Here is a 20,364-nt window from a genome sequence, read left to right on the forward strand (position 1 = left end):
GCCGGCTCAGCGCAGAAGATGGAGAAGCGGAGGCGCAGGCGTCCGTCCGCCACCATCAGCTCCAGGAAGTCACAGTAGCCGCCATCGTCCACGTACAGCAGCAGGGCCTTGGACGGGGTTGGTCTTCAGGCTGAAAATCAGCTGCCCGTGAGACCCTGCGTGTTGAGCGGCCGTAACGGGCCCGTGCCCCGCCGCCTTCAGCCGCCAAACTCCAGCGCGCGCGTCCAGTACTTGACGGCCAGCTGCAGCAGGAGAGCACCGGACAGCCGCACAACGGGCAGAAGCTGCTGCCCCCTCCACCTCGACGACTGACGCCACCGGCGCCTGCCGCTTTGGAGCCGCTTTCCCCACCTCACACCTTCCCCCCGGCATCAGGGGTCACGTGGGTAGAGTCTCTGGGTGACGTAGAGGGCTGGGCACGTGGGTGGAGTCTCACTCCCCCCCGCGCCTCCCTAGTCGCTGGGTGACGTAGAGGGCTGGTCACGTGGGTGGAGTCTCTCTCCCTAGTCGCTGGGTGACGTAGGGGAATGGTCACGTGGGTGGAGTCTCTCTCTCCCCCCGCCCCTCCCTAGTCGCTGGGTGACGTAGAGGGCTGGTCACAGTGGGTAGAGTCTCTGCCCGTGAGACGCTGGGTGACGTAGAGGGCCGTAACGTGGGTGGAGTCTCTCTCCCCCCGCCAAACTCCCGAGTCGCGCCGTGACGTAGATGGCTGGTCACGTGGGTGGAGGAGCAGCACCGAGTCGCGGGTGACAAGAGGGCTGGTCAGAAGGGTGGAGTCTCCTCTCCCCCGACGCCCCTTCCTAGTCGCTGGGTGACGTAGCGGGCGGTCCATTGGGTGGAGTCGCTCTCTCCCCCTAGTCGCACCTTCCCCGTAGAGGGCTGGTCACGTGGGTGGAGTCTCTCTCCCCCCCGCCCCTCCCTAGTCGCTGGGTGACGTAGAGGGCTGGTCACGTGGGTGGAGTCTCTCTCCCCCCCGCCCCTCCCTAGTCGCTGGGTGACGTAGAGGGCTGGTCACGTGGGTGGAGTCTCTCTCCCCCCCGCCCCTCCCTAGTCGCTGGGTGACGTAGAGGGCTGGTCACGTGGGTGGAGTCTCTCTCTCTCTCCCCCCCGCCCCTCCCTCGTTGCTGGTGACGGTCACGTGGGTGGAGTCACGTCGGTAGAGTCTCTCTCCCCTCCCTAGTCGCTGGGTGACGTAGGGGAATGGTCACGTGGGTAGAGTCTCTCTCCCTCCCTCGTCGCTGGGTGGCGTAGGTGGGGTGGTCACGTGGGTGGAGTCTCTCTCTCTCCCCCCCCGCCCCTCCCTAGTCGCTGGGTGATGTAGGGACTTGGTCACGTGGGTGGAGTCTCACCCTGGCCGCTGGGTGACGTAGGGGCTTGGTCACGTGGGTGGAGTCTCTCTCTCTCTCTCCCCCCCCCGCCCCTCCCTAGTCGCTGGGTGACGTAAAGGCTGGTCACGTGGGTGGAGTCTTTCCCCTCTCTGGCAGCAGGATGACGTAGAGGGCTGGTCACGTGGCAGTGTCGGAAGGGGCCATCGGGTGGAACATGGTGGTCACGTGGGAACCCCTCCCTCCTTCCTCCTGGTTGCCAAGGTAACCCGGCGGTCCCGGGGCACGCGGTGGGCCAGGGTGGTCACGTGGTGGCCTCTCCCCCTCCTCCTCCTCCCCCCCCCCCCCCCCCGGCCGCCCCCTTCTCGCTCAGCGCACGCGCCCCTCGCACCTCCTCACCTCACGCGCTCTGGACAATCGTGTCGTGCCTTCCCGCCCAAAGTAAACCCCTCCCCCTCCCCCCCCCCCCCCCGGCTGCTCGCTCGCTCGCTCGCTGGTCAATCAGCTGGTTGCCACGGCGACCATGGCCTGCGGCCTAGGTGTCTGTCCGTCGGGTGAAGATGGACGGTCGGCAGCGATGGCGGTGGCTGTGGAGATATATATATATATATATATAGAGAGTGATCCAGCGGCGGCGTGGAGATGTGGAGGAGGAGGAGGTTGGTCTCCGAGTGTCCGCCGCCTCACCTCCGTCCACTCTGCGCGTCCAGGCCCATGGCGAGTTGCTCCTCTGCGGCCAAACCAGACGGCGATGTCAACCTGCGGCAGACAACACAAGGGGCGGTGAGTGTGTAGGAAGCTGGTTGACACCAAATACAATACACACAGTGCTGGACGTTTCAGGTCGAGACCCTTCTTCATAGTCATGTGATAGGAGCAGAATTAGGCCATTCGGCCCATCACTCCGCCACTCACTCATGGCTAATCCATCTCTCCCTCCAAACCCCATTCTCTCCTGCCATCTCCCCATAACCCCCGACACCCGCACTCATCAAGAAAATCTAGTATGTGGAAGGGTAAGGTGTGAAAACGACAGATCAAAGCAAATATCCTTATCTATCAATGTCAAAATTTTGAGCTTTGACCTCACGTTTTATCACACCTTAACCCATAACTTATCTCTGTATCACCCTCTCCCTTTCATATCACAGTTTGAAAAAGGTTCTCGACCATTTTCGTACACCCATTCCTTATCCATATAACCATATTGATTTTACAGCACGGAATTACAAAAAATCTGTGATCTACAAGTCCGTCAAAAGCACATTTTTTTTTCCCCTTATCCCACATTTTTGCATTCCTAAGTGTCCATAACCCTCACAAATCCCTTCACAATATAACATGCCTATCCAATTTATTTTTAATTTATACCAATGAACCAATTGCTGTAAACCACTTCCACTGGAAGCGGTTTTCCACACCGTTACCACTGGAACTGAGTAAAGAATGTTGACCCGCTGGATTAGTACCCCTAAACTTCTGTCCCTTAATTACTGAAGTCATGTCCTCTTGTTTGAATCTTCCCTATTCTCAAAGGGAAAAGCTTGTCCACATCAACTCTGTCTATCCCTCTACATCATTTTGTCCCTTCATCTCCTTCTCTCCAGAGATGCTGCCTGTCCCATTGAGTTACTCCAGCGTTTTGTGTCTGTCTACAAGGGCAGTGGGTGCCTGGTCATACACTCTCCCAATGTGCCCCTTCTACATTAGTGTATGTGTGTATGTATGTAGATATACATATATATATATATGGAGAGAGAGAGAGAGAGATAGGCCAAATGCGGGCAGGTGGTATGTAGTGTAGTATATACTACTACACCAGTCCCACCTGCATGCGTTTGGCCCAGATCCCTGCAAATCTGCCTTATCCATGTACCTGTCCAAATGTCTTGTCAATGTTATGATAGTCCCAGCCTCAACTACCTCCTCTGGCAGCTTGTCCCACACACACCCACCACCCTCTCTGTGGAAAAAAAAGTTACAAATCCAGACCATCACACAAACCAAACACCCTTCCATTGACTCCATTTATATCTCACACTGCCTTGGCAAGGCCAGCAGCATAATCAAGCATCACTCTCACCCCAGCCACTCCCTCTTCTCCCCTCTCCCATTGGGCACGAGGTACAGAAGTGTGAAAACGCACACCGCCAGATTCAGGGACAGTTTCTTTCCAGCTGTTATCATTACATGGAGAGGACAGGTTTAGGGGGATGTGGGCCAAATGCAGGCAGGTGGAAGTAATCCTCACCTTGGTGGCATTTATGTTATGTTGTGTCGTGGACTTCTGTATTTGTGCTTTTTTTACATTTTAATTCAATTTTAATTTTATTTTTAATATGTTTTATTATTTATTTATTATTTATTTTTATTATTTCTTTGTGATTTTTTTTATGATACTGCCTGTAAGGGAAATTCATTTCGTTATCTCAAATTGAGACAATGACAATAAATTTGAATACAATACAATACAATACAAAGTAATGTAGATGGGTAATGTTGGTCGGCGTGTCTGGTCGAAGGGCCTGTTTTCACGCCGGCGAGAGGGGAAATTGTAAAGGAAATAGTCATAGAATCATACAGCATGGGAACAGGCCCTTTGGCCCAACTTGGCCCACCAACGTGCCCCAGCCAGACTAGTCCCACCTGCCTGTGTTTGGTCCATATCCCCCCCCAAACCTGTCCTATCCATGTATATGTCCAAATGTCTTTTAAATGTTGTTATTGCTCCTCCCTCAACTACCTCCTCTGGCAACTTGTTCCATACACCCACCACCCTCTGCGTGAAAAGTTATCCCTCAGAGCTTATTCTGAACCTAGAGAACTGTCCTCCAAGGTTGCCTCAAAGTTGCCCTCAGGTTCTTATTAAATCTTTCTTCTCTCACCTATAACCTATGGGTAAAACACAGCATGTGTAAGGAGTGGTGAAGAGTTGCTGTCTCACAGCGCCAGAGACCCGGGTTTGATCCTGACTACCGGGTGCTGTCTTCACCAAGTTTGTACCTTCTCCCCGTGACCTGCGTGGGTTTTCTCCAGGCTCCGGTTTCCTCCCACACTCCAAAGACGTACAGATTTGTTGGCTAATTGGCTTAGTATAATTATAAAATTGTCCTGAGTGTGTGTAGGATAGTGTTAGTGTTCAGGGATCACTGGTTGGTGCGGACTGGGTGGACCTACGGGACTGTTTCAACGCTGAATCTCTAAAAATAACTAAAGCTGCGTTCATTCGATCTATTCCCCTCATGATTTTATACACCTCTATAAGATCACCCCTTATAGTTCAGGCCCTCGAGTCCTGGCAACATCCTCATAAATCTTCTCTGCACTCTTTCCAGCTTAACGACATCCTTTCACAGACTCCATTCGGAGTTACAGCTGTTTAATGATACAGTTGGAACTGACTCGTGGAGCAGTTAAAACACTCCTGAGGCCTAACCACACATCTTTCGCCTTGGGAGTCAGCTTGCCCTGACTTGTCAGTAATTCCCACTGTGTCTGCAGAAGCAGGTCAGAGGCTGGGGATCCACTGTGAGTGACTCACCACCTGACACCCCAAGGCCTTTCCACCATCTAAATGGCACAAGTCAGGGATTTGATGGAACACTCTCCACTTGCCTGGGTGAGTGCGGCTCCAACAACTCTCCAGAAGCTCCACGCCGTCCAGGACAAAGCAGCCACTCGATCCCCCCCATCCACCCCCGAAACCCCTCCTCAACCATCCACCCCCCGACACACCCCCTCTCCCCCTCATCCATCCTAAACACCCCCTCCCTCCCCCCCCCCCCCCCCCCCCCCCCCCCCCCTGCCTGATCACCGTCACTGGGTCTCTCCGCACCAGCACCGTGGGACCACCTTCCCCACACGGACTGCAGCGCTTCAAGATGGCGGCTCAACTCAACTTCTCGAGGAGTGGGCAGTAAATGCTAGAAGGAATGCAAAGGACACACACCTTCCTCAAGGTCCACATCAGGAGCCTGTCTCAGTAGAACCTGTGCCCAGGGTCTCAGTACCCTGCCATATTGCACCATGTATGCCCTGGAGATTTTCTCCACCGCCTGCTTGCCTCCGCCCAACAAGTGTGTTCCCCACCGCCAGGCTGGGGACCTGAGTATGAAACAACAGTACAGGGCACTGACCTTTCATAGCAGAGGTCAGAGAGTTCAGTGAGTCTGCTCTGCCATCCAAACTAAGACAGCAAGGATACGGGATCTTTGGCCCGGCAAGTCCTGCCAACCACTAGCACCCATTTACATGGGTCCCGACTTGGGCAGGTATGCCCAAGGGAAGATTCTCCCCTCCTTGGTGTTCATTATATCTCCGGCCCCTTCAGTTATCAGTTTAGTTTATTGTCACGGACATAGGATAGGTGATGTTTCACAGAGTGCTGGAGTAACTCAGCGGGTCAGGCCGCATCTGTGGAGAACATGGATAGGTGACGTTTAACAGTGCTGGAGTAACTCAGCGGGTCAGGCCGCATCTGTGGAGAACATGGATAGGTGATGTTTCACAGAGTACTGGAGTAACTCAGCGGGTCAGGCCGCATCTCTGGAGAGGGTTCTGAAGAAGGGTCTCGACCCGAAAAGTCACCAATCCCTTCTCTCCAGAGATGCTGCCTGACCCGCTGAGTTACTCCACCATTTTGTGTCTACCCAAGAGTCTAGGCCTGGCTGATAGATCAGGCTCCCTCAGATGAGGGGCTCCATAAGCGAGAGAACATATGCAGTGGCCTCTGCTCCCCAGATCGTCCCGAACCTCAGCTTCCCAAGCACGAGAGATGAAGGCAGGAACACACACGCCAGAGGAACCGGCCATCAACTTTCCCCTGAACAGTGTAGGAAGGAACAGCAGATGTTGGTTTAAATCGAAGGTAGACACAAATGCTGGCGTAAATGTCTGAAGAAGCGTCGCAATCCGAAACGTCACCCATTCCTTCTCTTCAGAGATGCTGCCTGTCTCGCTGAGTTACTCCAGCATTTTGTGTCTACTTTCCCCTGAACAGGGTACACAGGGTCCAACTTCACATTCCACAAAGTCGGCCTGGTCATACTGCATCGTACCGTGCTGGATCGCACCAGACGAGAGGTTTCCTCTCCGCCAGTAAATGTGGATGTGGAGAGGATGTTTCCACTAGTGGGAGAGTCTAGGACCAGAGGGCAGAATTAAAGGACGTTCATTGATGAAGGAGATGAGGAGAAATTTCTTTAGACAGAGGGTGGCGAATCTGTGAAATTCCTTGCCATAGAAGGCTGTGGAGGCCATCAACAGATATTTCAAAAGCTGACATAGATAGATTCTTGATTAGTACGGGTGTCGGGTGTTATGGGGAGAAGGCAGCAGAATGGGATTAGGAAGAAGAGATAGATCAACCATGATTTAATGGCATCATAGACTTGATGGGCTGAATGGCCTAATTCTCCCATGACCTTAAATTAACAGTAACCCAGATAATCTCCAGCCCACGACTGCTCTGAGTGGGGAGGGAGTGGTGTTTGGAACCTAGAATCCGTGTATCAGGAGCGCACAGAGACCCCGTGTAAGAAGCAGAAGGATTGCAGACTCTTCCCAGCCTCCGTGTGGGAAACTTGCAAATCCCTAATCAGTCACCTCAGGACCCACAGAAGCAGGGTCCCCGTCGATCCCCAGGGACTTGTGCCTGGTACATTGCATACAGTTCTACTCTCTGTATTGTGACAAGAGGACAAGGTACATTCGAGGCAACGACAAAGAGAACTAAAGACACGGCAGATTGCAGATGCTGGAATCTTCAGCAAAACAACAAGTGCTGGGGGAACTCAACAGACCAGGCAGCATCTGTGGAGGGAAATGGACAGACAACCTTTTAGGTCAGCACCCATCTTAGAGCCGGTCATCGAATGTGGACCCAGCTTGCCTCCTCGGACCATGATGCCCCATTTACACTAGTCCCGCCTGCCCGCATTTGGCCCATATCCCGCTAAACTTAATTTATCCATATTCTTCAAGGAGATTTATGTGTTGGAACCCAAACTGTGAGCTCATGCTGGTCAAGGGAGTATAAAGAGGCAGCTTACTCTCCCAGTGAAAAGTCTTTGATGGAAATCTATTAAATGATGCAAGGTATTGACAGAGAGAGAGAGCAGAGTCAGGAAGAAATTCCTCTCTGGCATGTACAATAAGCAACATAATGATGACATTCATTTCTATTGAAGTGAAAGGAATCCAAACCCAATTTTCCCTTAAAAGACTAACTGCTAAGACTTGGCTTGCTTACAAGTGATGCTAATGTGTTGGAAGCAATTCAGGAAAGGTTTAAAACAAAGAAAACAAAAATGCTGGCAACTCTCAGCAGGTCAGGCAGCATCTGTGGAGAGACGAGTAAGTATCAACCCTTCTTCAGATAAGGTGTACTGGACAAACAGCTGGAATGAGGAGGAAAGTTTGGACAAGCCAGGCTTCCATCCACCAAAGAGTTGACATGGATGAAACAGCATAATAACCTGAGAGATGATGAACAGTCTAGGTGTGGAGATGATATTTCCTTCTTGGGAGAATATAGAGCCAGAGACTACTGCTTAAAAATAAGGGATTGCAAATTTAGGATGAAGGATTTTTTTTCCTTCCAGAGGCTGATGAGGCTTTCAAGCTTTTGTCTGCAAAGGGCAGTGGAAGGGGTGTCATAAAATCTTTCTGAGGCAGAAGTTGCTGAAAATCACATTTGTTTAGTTTAGTTTAGAGATTCAGCGTGGAAACGGGCCTATCGGTGCACCGAGTCCACACCGACCAGCGATCTCCGCACATTAACATTATCTTACACTAGGGACAATTTTTACATTTTTATACCAAGCCAATTAACCTACAAACCCAAAACATCTTTGGAGTGTGGGAGGAAACCAAAGTTCCCGCAGAAAACCCATGCAGGTCACGGGGAGAACACACAAACTCCGTACAGACAAGCATCCGTAGCCAGGATCGAACCCGGGTCTCTGCCGCAGTAAGGCAGCAACTGTACCTCTGCGCCACCATGCTGCACTAATCGGCTGCATATTCCCAGCATTCTTCTTTATTTCCTACCTGCCTCCATTTAGGCTCCACACACATTAGCTATAAGTTACAATCTTTTTTCTCTCCCTAACAGCTCCAATAGACGTACCACCTGACACCCTTATTCTTCGCTCGTTCACACACATATTCCCGCTGCACTCTCCTCCCCTCTCTCGCTTACAAAACCCTTGGTTTTTCCACTTTTCTAGCACTTAACCTGAGACGTTTTCTGTTTCCAGACATGATTGATTGAGAGATACATCATGGAAACAGCCCCTTGGGTCCACCGAGTCCATGCTGAACATCGATCGCCCGTTCACAATAATTTTATATTATCCCACTTTCTCATCCACTCCCTACACACTAGGGGCAAATTTACAGAGGCCAATTAAGTCACAAATCTCTATGTCATTGGGAAGTGGGAGGTACCAGAAAAAACCCACATAGTCACGGGGAGAATGTACAAACTCCACACAGACAACACCTAAGGTCAGGATTAAACCGAGCCTCTGGCTCTATAGCTGTGCCACTGTGCCACCCAAACTCCGTGCAGCTTGACCTGCTCAGTATCCACATTTGCTGCTGTTGTTTCAAATTTACAGCATCTGCAGTTGTTTTTTCAACAAACGTTGCAACTTTCCAATGGGCTAAAGTTCCAAATGCCCCATGCTTCGAACCACTGCCTGGACAAAATTAATGGCAGACAGCTTATGTATGGCACGCAACAAACGTGGAGCCATTTTGTGTGTGGCGCTCAAGTTGACAGTGGACTTCATGGCAAACTCAGCCATTTTGAGTGTGGACCTCATGGCAAACTCAGCCTACACCCTGATGGAACAACCATGTTCTGTGTGACAGTCATCTCCAAGGAACAACCATTTTGTGTGTAGCACTCAAGCTGATGGCCAGACTTTTGCTGAGGGTTATCTCTCCTGCAGTGGACAGATGGGATTGTGCACAATGAAATCAACCCAGCCTGCTCATAAAATAGACATTGGTGCATTGCTGCAGAGCCAGTACGCTCACTTGCATGACACAGATTGTAAAACATTGTGGAATCTTAAACACAAATTACTGCACGTTCAACATAAAATCAGAGGCTTTACCACAGGAATCAAGCCTGCATGTCCATGTCGAGAGATAATAGGACAGAAGGTCCAAACACCAGCTCAAGGGAAAGCTTTCCAGGAAGGAAGACAGATGGAGTGCTTCAGGTAAGGAATTTAGGTTAGGGACCCAAGCGTGAAGGCATAAAGAGCAGATTATCAGGATGTAGGGGCTGGAGGAGGGATTACAGAGACAGGGTGGATTTTAGAGATACAGCGCGGAAACTGGCCTTTATGTCCAAGCCAACCAGCGATCCCCTGCAGCCACTATGCGCCGAGTTTCAGGATTTAGTACCGATGACGATAACGACCTCTGCAAATGTGAATGGCATGAGGGGGAGTATTGCAAAGACTCGGGGCTCTCTGTGAAATGAACATCCACTCTGTCTTAACTAGACAACACCTGATCTTTAACTATTAACCTCCAGTTCTAGATTCTCCCATAGGAGGAAGCATCCTCTCCACAGCCACCTTGGGACTAGAGATGCAGCTGGAAGGTGCAGGGGGTGTGTTAAAGGGTTTCATTCTCAGTGATTTCACGGCAGAGGAGATGAGTGGTGAGCTGCTCACACTGTGTGTTGGCAGTGATGACCATGCCTGTCACTACAGACAGCATCTCCCTTAACGGGATGTCAATGGGTCATAGGAACCAAGCTGACAGTATGCACAAACCGGCCACAGAATCACCATTCCACAGAGGCATAATAATCACATCTAGGGGATGGAGAGGAGAGGAGGTTTACAGTTTTACAGTTTAGTTTATTGTCACGTGTACCGAGGTACAGGTACACAACCTCTGGTTGTGGTAGGATGATTCAGTTGCCTGATAATAGCTGGGGAAAAACTGCCCCTGAATCTGGAGGTGTCTGTTTTCACACTTTTTGCCCGATGGGAGAGATGGAGAAGGGGTAGTGGCCAGGGTGCGACTCATCCTTGATTATGCTGCTGGCCTTGCTGAGGCAGCGTGAGGTTTAAATGGAGTCCGTGGAATAGAGGTTGGTTTGTGTGATGGTCTAGGCTGCGTCCACAATTTGCTGCGGTCTTGGATGGAGCTGTTCCTAGAGTGCGAAGAGGAAGAGTGTGTGGGGAGAGAGAGGATGTGTGAGAGGAAAGGGTATAAGGGAAAATAATGTGAGGGGGGAAGAGGGTCTCATTGTGTGCAAGTGTGTGTGTCTCTGTTACTGTGTTGTGTGTGTATGATGTATGCACATGATTGTTGCCGAAGGTGCATGTGACTGGTGCACATATCTAGTTTAGTTTTAGTTCAGAGATACAGCATGGAAGGAGGCCTTTCGGCCCACAGAGTCTGTGCCAACCTCAATCACACGTACACTATAGTTTTATCCTACACACTAGGGACAATTTACAGGAGCCAATTAATCTGCAAACCTCCACGTCTTTGGAATGTGGCAGGGAACTGGAGCACCGGGAGAAAACCCACGGGGTCACAGGGAGAACATGGAAACTCCACACAGACAGCACCTAAGGTCAAGATCGAACCTGGGTCTCTGGCGCTGCGAGGCACCAGCTCTACCGCTGATTAACTGAAACCCTGAAACGGAGCCACCACAGCGCAGGAAGGATTCGTACACTAAGCTGCCTGTCCCAGTCTGAAGATTACCAGCTCAACCAGTTAACCACATAGCAGGGATGCCACAGCCCAGTGACAGATCACACAGAGCATCATGTAACTTCCCACCGGCACAGGTTAAAAATAAAGCTGAGCAAAGTTTTGTCTCCTTCGAAGTATTCAATTACAATTGATACTTCACAGGAGGACCTCGCTGGAACCAGTAATCTTTTTATAATGAAATATTGACAGAGCTATTGATCCCTCAGTGACGGAAGCCTCGGTGTCTGTGATATGCATAAGGTGAACGGGAAGGAAATGTAATGAAGCCCAGATCGACGGCACCAGTGTGTCACTAACACATTACGGCCGAGTTACTGTCTCAGCAACAGCAGAAGATGTAATTGGGCTGCGTGCATTAGAAACACATTATCCAGATGTATTGCCTGTGAGCTGAGGTCTAAAGTTCAACCGCTGTTTCTTGGAGCCTCTCGGGGGTTTGTGGGGGGCCGTGTATGCGTCCCAGTCCCACTCCAAGTCAGAGCAAGAGTAGGGTCAGAACATCAGGAGTAGGCCACTCAGGCCATCAAGCCTGGCCTATCATTCGCCGTGTGTAGGCATGAAATACAGATGCTGGTTTCAACCGCCGATGGAAACCAAAACCTGGAATAACTCAGCGGGTCAGGCAACATCTCTGGAGAAAAGAAATAGGTGATCCTTCTTCAGACTGCTCCGAATGATCTATGCTGGACTCGGCTCCCTTTCTAGAACCTTCAATACCTCGATCTTTCTGAAATTTACCTCCCTCCTCTTTCAATATCCCGTTCCCTGCCTTCCATCCCTCCTGCTGTTTTATTCAATGGATCATCCTCCATAATTCCCGCCAACACCACCAACTAATCCTCACATTCCATCCCCTTTCAGAGATTCTGAAGGAATTAGGGGCTACAGGAATGGGGCAGGGAGGCAGAGGAGGCCAGGGACAGCTACAAGTGCTCTAAGCTTTCTTACTCCCCCACCTCTACAATCAGTCTGAAGAAGGGTCCTGACCCAAAACATCAGCTATTTATAGTCACAGAGTGATACAGTTTTGAAACAAGGCCCATCGCCCCAACTTATCCACACCCAACCAACATGTCTTACCTACACTAGTCCCACCTGCCTACGTTTGGTCCTTATCTCTCCAATCCTGTCCTTCTACGTACCTGTCTAACTGTTTCTTAAACATTGGGATAGTCCCTGCCTCAACCACCTCCCCTGGCAGCTTGTTCCATACACCCACCGCCCTTTGTGTGAAAAAGTTACCCCTCGGATTCCTATTAAATCTTTTCACCTTAAACCTATGTTCTCCACGAATGATTCCTGACCCGCTGAGTTCCTCCAGCACTTTGTGTCTTTCCTTGGTAAACTAGCATCCGCAGTTCCCATGTCACTACCATACAGTGGCCCCACAGGTTAAAGGTGGGGAGGTTCTCCATCTCTCTCATCCTCACAGGCAGTGAGTTTCAGAGAACATATCCCCATCTCCCCTCTCACCCTTCCACCAGTCTCTTTGGCCCCTGGTTTTTGTGGGAAGTAGGTCCTTCCTCATCATTTTACACCCCCCTCAGTTAAATCTTCCCTCACACCGCTCTGTCCCAAGGGAAACAAAACCAGGTGATCCAACTGTCCCAGTTCCAGCAAGGTCCCTGTAATTTCCCCCCATCACCTTGCCCAGTGCGGTCACATGTGACACTCCAGCAGTACCTGACCTACATTAGATTCCAAACACTGCTCAAATTAAATGGTCTGGTCAAGTTCCTCTCTCGGGAGCTTGCTGTGCACAATTCAACTGTTGGGCTTCCTTCATTACAACGGTGAAGGGACATCAGAAGTCTGTTGTTGGCTGTGAGGTTCTCTGGGCTCTCTGATGGCTGGTGTAAAAATGCAGTGTCGGTGACTACACCACAGGAGCGCCGATGGCATCCTGACTTCAGATGGAACTAATAAATAAATTAATGGACTACAGGCAAAAAGCTGGAGTAACTCAGCAGGTCAGACAGCATCTCTGGGGAAAAGAAATAGGTGACATTTCGGGGTCGAGACCCTTCTACAGACCTGAAGACTGACACAAAAAGCTTGTTTAACTCAGCAGGTCAGACAGCATCTCTGAAGAAAAGGTATAGTTGACGTTTTGGGTCAAGACCTTCTTCAGTCCTCGGGTCTGAAGAAAGGTCTCAACCCAAAACGTCACCTATTCCTTTCCTCCAGAGACGCTGCCTGACCTGCTGGGTTACTCCTGCACTCTGTATCTTCCCGTTTAAACCAGCAGTTCCTTCCTACGCCTGGATAGAGTGGATGTGTAGAGGATGTTTCCACCCGTGGGAGAATCTCGGACCAGAGGGCTTAGCCTCAGAATAAAAGGATGTACATTGTACCTTTATGAAGGAGTATGGAATTGCTTTAGTCGGAAGGTGTTGAATCTGTGGAATTCATTGCCACAGACTGCTGTGGAGGCCACGTCAATGGATATTTTTAAGGCAGAGGATGATAGATTGTTGATTAGTACGGGTGTCAGGGGTTATGGGGAGAAGGCAGGAGAATGGGGTTAGGAGGTAGAGATAGATCAGCCATGATTGAATGGTGGAGTAGACTCGATGGCCTAATTCTGCTCCTATCAGTTATGACCTTATGATTAATATCCTACACTTTCTATCCTGGAATGGTGATCATAGGCTGGATCAGAATTAAAGGGCGCTCATTTAGAAAGGAGATAAGGAGGAACATGAGAGGGAGAGATAGATCAGCCATTATTGAATGGCAGAGTAGACTTGATGGGCCAAATTGCAAAGTCTTCTTCATCACTTATGAACTTACACAGAGATACCCAGGAGTCTGTGGAGAGAGGACCAGAACGGCAAAATCTCTTCCTTTCCTTCCGTTCTGTGGGAGTGGGGTCCGTGGCCCGGTGACTCACAGGCACACCTCATCATAGTTTGTCCACAGTATCAAGAACAAAGCTTATTTTTCCAATTATTCAGACGTAAATCATGCAGAGATTTCTGACAAACGGGCTGATTTGCACACCCAGGGGGGGTGGTCAGTGTCGACAACAATCAGCCATTACTCATGTGGCCTGGAATAGTGTTGATGTAACACACACTCTGCTGAGATGGGAGATTGTTCCAATGCCTTCACCCTCAAAATGAGATGAGTAAAAGCTAACTCATAGGTGCCTACACCCACCGAGCAAAGCCAAGTATTTATAACCTCAACCATACTGAAGACAGTCAATGCTACTGAGGAGGCAGCTTTCACATTTTCTGAAAGTAATATTGCCAAGTATTGGGAATGCCTGTCGATATGACTTATATATGAGAGTTTGTATCTGTCACAATACTGACTGGTTGCGTCAGGGCCTGGTTCAGTAACTCGAAAGTCCAAGAACAAAGAAAGATTTAATTAATAGTAATCTGAGGGGTAACATTTTCACACAAAGGGTGGTGGGTGTATGGAACGAGCTCCCAGAGGAGGTAGTTGAGTCCGGAACTATCCTAAGGTTTAAGAAACAGTTAGACAGGTGGAGATCGGAAGGGTGTCCTCTCGGGTGCATTTTGTTAGGCCTAGTGAATAAAAAAATGTGTAGGAAGGAACTGCAGATGCTGGTTTACACTGAAGATAGACACAAAAATGCTGTGGTAACTCATAGGTGACGTTTCAGGTCGAGACCCTTCTTCAGACAGAGAGTCGGGAGAGGGAAGATAGAGGTTTGACAAGGCACAGAATAAAAGTACAGATATTTTTAAGCTAGAGATAGATAGATTCTTGATTAGTATTAGTACGGATGTCAGGGGTTATGGGGAGAAGGCAGGAGAATGGGGTTAGGAGAGAGAGATAGATCAGCCATGATTGAATGGCGGAGTAGACTCGATGGGCCGAATGACCTAATTCTGCTCCTATCACATGACCTTATTCACTGGCACTGATTTCTTGGGAAAGATGTAGCCCACAATGGTCCATTGTTGGTGGTGGTGGAGGTGATAACTAGCGAGATGACTAAGGGTGGGGGAGGGATGGAGAGAGAGGGAATGGATGCAAGGGTTACTTGAAATTACAGAAGGTAATATTTGTTGTAATCTGTATGAAGTTGCACCGATGGAAAGGGGCAGGAGACCCGAATTGGTGGAGACATGAGATGCGAGGCACTCCCTCATATCACCCCTCACCCTGTCCCTCACCCCCCCCTCCTCATAGCGCGGCGCTCCCTCAACGCCACCCCTCCCTCACCCCCCAGCGGGGCGCTCCATCAGCCTCTCCATGTGCATCTGGCACTCTGTGACAGGACAGAAGCCCTCGGCCCCCATGCCCCGGGTGAGCAGAGAGTATAGCCGGGCCACAGATGGGAGCGAGCAGACTTGATCAACTGTAACAATCACCGGCCCACATATTCCCACACTGCTCGGCATTCAGTTCATGCCCATTCTCTCCATCACACACAGAAATAGACAATTATGTTTACTTTGAAAAATAAAACTGCAACACTACGATCACTCAGATACATTTCATTATCAAGATGGGTCGGCTTAATGAATTTATGAATGATTTATCCTTACTCAGAGACCAGATAATCTGAACAATGCCTGCTAATGTCTCAATAAATATTCCTTGGCCTCAAACAATCCAAGATGCTTGGGTGGTGTTGCAGAGCTAGTCTATTGTACCTGTGATCACAGCCCCCTGCCCAACAGGAGGGACCAAAGGCAGTCTGTGCATGTGCAAGGGTAGGGGAGGACAGTGGGGTGAAGGAGGTGTACATCACACTGTGGCTATTCGTTCACAGATCCAGGGCCCACAAGTCCCTCTTACTCTCATGCTGAGTGTTTGACAACGCTGGGCCTGTACTCACGAGTTTAAAAGGATGAGGGGTCACCTCATTGAAACGTGCCGAATAGTGAAAGGCCTGGATAGAGTGGATGCGGGGAGGATGTTTTCACTAGTGGGAGAGTCTAGGACCAGAGGGCACAGCCTCAGAATTAAAGGATATTCCTTTAGAAAGGAAATGAGGAGGTATTATTTAGTCAGAGGGCGGTGAATCTGTGGAATTCATTGCCACAGAGGAGGATGGGGGGAAGGAGGGGGTGTCTAGCCAAGCGGGTGTCAGGAGGTGAGTCACTCACCGCGGATCCCCAGCCTCTGACCTGCTCCTGCAGACACAGGAGGCCGGTCCAGTGAATTTCAGGACAACTGGAGGCTGGGCAGTTTGGGTCTGTGTTCCTTAGAGTTTGGGAGAACGAGGGTGACCTTATTCAACCCTGTTAGATCCTGGGAGGTGTGTGTCAGGGTAGATGGTGAGATTTAGTTTAGAGATACAGAGCTGAAACAGGCCCTTCAGCCCACTAAGCCCGCGCCGACACCAACACTATCCTACACACACTAGGGACAATTTCCAATTTTATCAAACCTTTCAAGGATCAATCTACTGAATGGAGCAGATAAAATAAACAAAAACACACCAACATTATTGCCAATTTAATTTGCCTACAAACCTGTACGTCTTTGGAGTGTGGGAGGAAACCAGAGCACCTGGAGAAAACCCACCCGGTCATGGAGAGAACTTGCAAACTCCATACTGACAGCACCCGTAGTCAGGATGGAACCCGGTTCTCTGGTGCTGTGAGGCAGCAGCTCTACCCGCTGCGCCACCGTGCCGCTCTGATTCAACCAGTGGGAATGTCACAAACGAGGGGACATAGTCGCAAGGCAAGGAGTGAGGAGAAATCGAACCGCAGACACAGGGTGGGCTGACCTCTCAGGGGTGGGAGTGAAAGAGCTTCACTCTCTCCAGGAGACAGTTCCAGAAAGGGAGATGTTCATTTTAAACCATTCATCTGCCGTGCTGTGATCAAACACCTGCTCGCCATAAATCTCTGGCCGCCGGTGCCAACTGTGTGGGATTAGATACCTGTGCCTCTGCCAATTCATTTTACAGACGCTGGCAGTGAGACCATGATTACCTGGTGCCTGCCTTATGAAGCTCTCACACCCTGTCAGTCCACCTGGACTCCCACTGTGTCTGCTGCCCTGCCGGCCAGTGGTGCAATGTTGCCGGCCAGTGGTGCAATGGTGCCGGCCAGTGGTGCAATGGTGCCGGCCAGTGGTGCAATGGTGCCGGCCAGTGGTGCAATGGTGCCGGCCAGCACGATCCAACCCCAGGCCCTGCAAGAGACATCCAGGGGCGTACACAGAGAGAGGGGCTTGGAGGAGAAAGGGCAAGCCCCTTGCATGCTGGATCAGTGCAGTATTTCTGTACACTTTGCCAATCGGGGATTGTGCTTAGATATGGCACTACTCTACTGGATTGGAGGCAAGGAAAGAATTTCACTGAAGATAGACACACAAAAAACTGGAGTAACTCAGCGGGACAGGCAGCATCGCTGGAGAGAAGGAACGGGTGATGTTACGGGTTGAGACCCTTCTTCAGACTGGAAGGAGGGTCCTGACCCGAAACGTCACCCATTCCTTCTCTCCAGAGATGCTGCCTGTACACACATGCACACACACACAGACCCACACAGATTCACACGCACAGACTCACACAGATTCACACGTACAGACCCCCCCACACACACACCCACAAACACACACACACACACACCCACACACAGACACACACACAGACACCACACACACACACACCCACACACACACACACACACACACACACACACACACACACACAGACCCACACACACACACACACACACACACACCCACACACACACACACCCACACCCCCCCCCACACACACACACACACTCACACACAGATTCACACACACACCATGCACACAACCGCACCACCCCCACACGCTTCACACATAATCTCTCCCCCTCCCACACACTGCCTCTGCAACTGGGTAGTTGTGGTGGAGCTAATGGTGCTGTCCCCATTCCTGTCCCAGCGACACATCACCCAACGCCCCACCCTACCTCCAGCAGACTCTGTAGCCCCGAGCTCACCCCCCCCCCCCCCCCTCCCACCTTCCAAAGAGTTCCCCGAGAATCCTCCCCTCCCAGAGCACACAACAGACTGCAGTTACAGCAGGTCAGGCAGCATCTGTGGAAGGAAGGGACAGGCGATGTCTCGGGTCAGGTCTCTCCTGCAGACTCATCTTGCGTCTCCATGGAAACAGAGAGTAGCAGGCAGGCAGGCAGAGGGAGAAATGAACACTGCCTCCAGAACTATTATTTAAATGAAATCCTGCCTGTTGACTTTAAATCTGCCATATTCTGCAGTGCAAGTAAATTTGTCGGGGAAATTAATGCATGCAGATCCCTCCTTAGGCAAATTCTAAAGTGTATTTGGACTAAGCAAGAGAAGACATTACAAGCACATTACTCAGACCCTGACGGTAATAACAGGTCTCTTGTTGGAATCGTTTGCTGTCCCTTCACAAGGAGATATTCTTTCACGGGCATGTCTCTCGACGCTGCGTGATACACCAGGAGACATGGAGCTGGAGTGTGAAACATCCAAACAGGCCCACAGGCAGGGCAGTTGGGACTGCGAAAGGTGGCCGGTGATTTCTTGCCGAAGATCTGATGGGAATGGTCGGCCGTTTAGTGGTGAAAATGCCCCACGGATAGTCAAAAAGAGTGATACAGTGGAATCAGGCCCTGCGGCCCAACTCACCCACACCGGCCAACACGTCCCACCTGCCCGCCTTTGGTCATAAATGATAGGGGAAGAATTAGGCCATTCGGCCCATCATGTCTACTCCACCACTCAATCATAGCTGATCTACAGTATCTCTCCCTCCTAGCCCCATTCTCCTGCCTTCTCCCCTGAAACCCGTACTAATCAAGAATCTATCTATCTCTGTCTTAAAAATATCCATGGACTTGGCCTCCACAGCCGTCTGTGGCAAAGAGTTCCACAGATTCACCACCCTCTGGCTAAAGTTAATTCCTCCTCATCTCTTTCCTAAAGGAACGTCCTTTAATTCTGAGGCTGTGCCCTCTGGTCAGTGGCGCTGCCTGAGGGCTTATTTGGCCCATATCCCACCAACCCTGTCGCATTCATGTACCTGTCCAACTGTTTCGTAAATGTTGGGATAGTCCCGGCCTCAAATAACTAACCTGGCAGCTCATTCCATACACCCACCGCCCTTTGTGTGAAAAAGTTACCCCTTGGGTTCCTATTAAATCATTACCCCTTCACTTCAAACCTATGTCCTCTGGGCAAGAGACTCTGTGCATCTACCTGATCTATTCTTCTCATGACTTTATACACCTCTATATTGATGAATGCAATGGGGGGGGTGTACTGAACTGCCGGGGGATTTCACCCAAGCAACCTCTCACTGCTGACCACCAGAGTGCCATCATAGGTGATGTCCCAGCATGGACTGGTCAGTGGTTCAGTGGACAGAAGAGTAGACATAAGGTGCCGGAGTAACTCAGCAGATCAAGCAGCGTCTCTGGAGAACATGCATAGACGACATTTCAGGTCGGGACCCTTCAGTTTACAGATACTGAGGAAACAGGCCCTTCAGCCCACCGAGTCCGCATTGACCAGCGATCCCCGCACATTAACACTATCCTGCACTAGGTACAATGTTTACATTTACACCAAGCCAATTAACCTACAAACCTGTACGTCTTTGGAGTGTGGGAGGAAACCATAGTTCTCGTAAGTCATGGGGAGAACGTACAAACTCCGTACAGACACCACCTGTAGTCAGGATTGGAACCAGGTCTCCAGCGCTGTAAGGCAGCAACTCTACCGCTGCGCCACAGTACTGCCCCGTCTTCAGACAGTTTCCCCTCTCACCTTAAACCAATGTCCTCTAAATTTAGACCCCTAACCGGGGTGGAAGATTGCAACCTTCATGTGCTCCGCCCTGTTTCGACTAATGCAATCAACTCGACGTGCACAAACGGAAGATCAAATAGAACAAGTTGTCCAACAACTTTAGGCTGTGCACGCCACACGAAAGAAGAAGACCCCCTAACCCAGGAAGAGAGATTGTAACCATTCACCTTACTCCTATGATTTTATAAAACTCCATGAGTTCACCCCACAACCTACTTTGAACCAGTGTGTCATGATAGCTCTTGCCCTTGTAGCTTGCTTGTGAATGTTCTCTGCACCCTCTCCAACATAATCACATCCTTTTATTCCACCCATGCTCCAATGATAAGCTAATAGTCTACTGTAAATGGCCCCCTGTGTCTGGATGTGAATCGCTCAGCACTATGGTGGTGGTAGACATGCTAGTCGAGATTGAGATGCTTTTATAGTGCATCTTTGTATGTGTTGATGTTTTGGAGATCTCTGATGGGAGGTGGGTAAATGCTGAGGC

The 20,364-nt window shown here is 50.3% G+C and overlaps 1 long non-coding RNA gene across 1 annotated transcript in view; it reads left to right on the forward strand.

Moving 5' to 3' along the window:
• Nucleotides 1-1,972: 1,972 nt before the first annotated feature.
• LOC129694563 (uncharacterized) overlaps nt 1,973-20,364 on the forward strand; it is a 32,618-nt gene continuing 14,226 nt past the window's right edge. Inside the window, exon 1 of the long non-coding RNA XR_008723015.1 lies at nt 1,973-2,108. This is a non-coding gene — a long non-coding RNA (uncharacterized LOC129694563). The remainder of the gene's footprint in view (nt 2,109-20,364) is intronic.

The sequence above is a fragment of the Leucoraja erinacea genome, unplaced genomic scaffold, assembly GCF_028641065.1.
Source record: "Leucoraja erinacea ecotype New England unplaced genomic scaffold, Leri_hhj_1 Leri_70S, whole genome shotgun sequence".
Classification (NCBI taxonomy): domain Eukaryota; kingdom Metazoa; phylum Chordata; class Chondrichthyes; order Rajiformes; family Rajidae; genus Leucoraja; species Leucoraja erinaceus.